The following is a 3,618-nucleotide window of genomic DNA, read 5'->3' on the forward strand; positions in this document are numbered from 1 at the left end:
AGTTTACAAACATTCGGTTTTAAAAGTGAGTACATGTCATTGAAACAATGAACAGCATAGCACAGTGACTATGTTTCATTTCCTAAATACTAAGAGTAGTCTTCAAGTGTTCTTGCCATATACATGCACACACACAAAAGTAACTGTTAGAGTGAAGATATGTGAATCAGCTTGAGTAGGGCAAGCATTTCAGTGTACATGCATGTGTGTGTGTGTGTCTTGTGTGTCTGTGTGTGTCTGTGTGTGTCTGTGTACGAAGCAAAAAAGCATAAAACCATCATGACTCTTTTCTTTGGTCCCTCCTAGGCAGTAGGCTATGTCAAGATGAAGCTGAGTACCTCCTTCCTAGCTAGCTACTGGCTTATCAGAAGCTCATTGAAATGGATGATGAAGCTGCATACCTCCTTCCTGACCACAGAGAGAGCTGGTGATGCTCTGAGCGATGAGTGGAAGTGTTCTTTGGTCCAAATCAGTGGTGGAAATAACAAACATGGTTTTCTCATGAAGTGATGTATCTTGAATCATAGTATAGTGAGCTTACTATTGAATAAATGGGAATTATTACAGACAAAGCAGGACTAGGAAGAGGAGTCCTAATTCTGTTTGTGGATGCCAATCTAAGTTACTTTACTTGGTTATTGAAACACAGAAAGAGAGAAGGATATTGCTGGACCAACAGATGCTACTATGACTCAGTGACTTGGGCACGGAGCTAGCAGGATCCAAAAGCTTTTCCATCTCTCTAAAGATGATATCCACAAGCATTGTCAGATAACTTTTAAACAAGGAAAGTAATCCCAAGACCAACACACTCAAGATTCAGCATCTTTTTATTCCACATGTCCTGCAGCACAAATGCTGAAGAAAAAACAAGAGGCTGCTAAACTTTTGGCCAAAAGAGTGAAGGAAACCAAAGATAAACATCAGGAACACACACCAAGAGATGTAGGGTGATGTGCCTGAGAGCTTCTAATTTTAAGTCCAGCAAAGAAGTCTTTAAAACTAACAAATAAATGATGAGACTTTGATTTAAAATTCTATATGCCTTAATATATATATATGTTTTGTTTTTCACTTAACCACAGTAAAGATGGAAAAGAAATAAAAATAAATTGTAGGGCTTAATTCTGTGTAACATCAGTGTTGTTCAATGTCATCTAACTAGAAAACCAAAACAGAGAAAGCTCTATCAATAAGAATATGTTTTCCCAGTGTCTTTTATGAACAAACAAAATTGCATTCTTATATTTAAAGAACTGGGCAGAGGGTTTCTTTTAGGAACAAGCATTGTTTTTCATTATAATCACTTGCTACAATGTGCAAAAGACAAACCTTGAAAAACCTACTATTTGTTCCCCCAAATACACCTGTTTTGTATTTTGTAAAAATTCATGATTCTTACAGGGTTATGTTCAGCTCGATTTCTGGTGGGTCTGCAAAGGGCTCAGGTTCTTGGTGATGTTATCAAGTAGATGGTTTCTTCGAAAATAGAACTCCTGGTCTATATATTTCTGCTCCAATAGCTCCTAAGAGTTCATTTCAGACTAGATGTATAATTCTGACCAAGAATTTCCAGGGAGGAAATGGCTGGCATGTTTGCTTCTGTGTTTCTGGTTTTTGCAGAGTTAGATGATTTCAATAGCAAACATGTAATTCACTCAGCGGGTAACGTCATTTCACTTTCTCCAAGAAGGTCCTCATTATAGGATCTGAAAGGAGTGGATGTATATTTTATCAGTGTTTTTCATAAGCATGTCTTTTCAATCACAGGGTTTCCAGAAGGTCAAGTATTTTCAAACATATTTTCCTAAAATTCTATTCACCAATATCACTTTAAGTTGATGTTCTTGTTTTAATTTCAGAAAATTTGCAGTGTAGACGTCATTCACTCTATCAGTATGTACTGAGAAGCAGCTGTATGCAAGAGCTGGGGTAAGGAATAAAACAGCCATGCTTTTTCTCAAAAGCTCACCACCCAGTAATGAGAGTTTTTTTTTAACCCATCAATCCCAGGATAAGACATATATCAAAATTTCTGTAGATCATAAATAACAGGTGAATGGCAAATGCAAGAGAATCAATGTAAGATAAATTAAAGTGGATAAGAAAAAAAAGAGAAGAGAAAGGGTTCTTATCTTTGTGTTATACATATACTCATTCTTTCTATTTGGGTTTGGTTTTGTGGTATTTTGTTTTTCCACTGTAATTAAGTACCTAGTAAAATTACATAAAGGCTGATTTGGGCTCATGGCTTCAGGCATTTCAGTTCATTATTCCCTTACTTCAAAACCTTTAGTTAGGCAGACATCATGATGGAGGACCATGAGAGAGGAAAGCTGCTTACCTTTTGTCAATTAGGAACCAGAAAGTGACAGAGAGAAATGGGATACAGAGACAAGATGTAGTGTTCAAAGCCATCTCCACAGTGACCTAATTCCACCAACTAAGCCCCACCTCCTAATAGTTCTTTCAGCTATGACTTCATCAATGGAATATGTTTTCATAATCAAGTCACTACTCAGTAGTGACCATGAGAGAGGAAAGCTGCTTACCTTTTGTCAATTAGGAACCAGAAAGTGACAGAGAGAAATGGGATACAGAGACAAGATATAGTGTTCAAAGCCATCTCCACAGTGACCTAATTCCACCAACTAAGTCCCACCTCCTAATAGTTCTTTCAGCTATGACTTCATCAATGGAATATGTTTTCATAATCAAGTCACTACTCAGTAGTGTCAAGAGCTAGGGTTCAAGACTAAAATACTTGAGCTGCCTCTGCATACTTGGAGAGACTCTCAATGATTACAATTTTTTAAAAAATATATAGTTTGTATTACCATTTGAATTGGAATGTTATCTACTGGTTTGTGTTTTGAATATTTCCCAGCTCATGGTACTATTTTGGGAGCATGTGGAACCTGTAGGTAGTTGGATCAAGCTGATGGATGTAAATCACTAGAAGTAGACTTTTGAAGGTATTATTTGGGCCCCTGATTGTATCTTTGTTCTCTACTTCTTGGTGTTTTGTGATTTGAATAGCCTTTGTCTCACAATCTGTGTATAAACTGCTGGGAATTCCTTCCCTGCCATGATGGACTGAAATCTTCTGAAACTGAGAGCCTAAATAAATTTTCCCTCTCTTAAGTTGTCATGTGTGTTTCAGACAGTGATGAAAAAAAAAGAAAAAATAGCCTGTGTTTCCAAATCAATGGCCTACCATAAATAAGCTTTCATGACAATGAATAATCTACAGTTTCTCAGAAACTGGGACCAGTACTATGTATGTGGTATGTCATGTACATACCCCCACATATATATAAACAATTACATGTTTTACATAAAATATAATGTAAATGTTTTTAAACCACAGAGAGTAAAATTAGTACGATTTGGTACTTGATTAAATGCAAGGGCAAAAAATGAAGAATTTGAAGCTAATGTTCCACTTGTAAACCTACTGGAATAGGAAAGTCAGTTTTCCTTTATGTAAATTTTGAAATGTCAAACATTTCCTTACCAAAGCTGTAAGGTTCTCTGGCTTCAATCTCCAGTGCTAAAAAATAAAATAAAATAAAATAAAATAAAATAAAATAAAATAAAATAAAATAAAATAAAATA

The sequence above is a fragment of the Grammomys surdaster genome, unplaced genomic scaffold, assembly GCF_004785775.1.
Source record: "Grammomys surdaster isolate TR1022 unplaced genomic scaffold, NIH_TR_1.0 61, whole genome shotgun sequence".
NCBI classification, from domain to species: Eukaryota; Metazoa; Chordata; class Mammalia; order Rodentia; family Muridae; genus Grammomys; species Grammomys surdaster.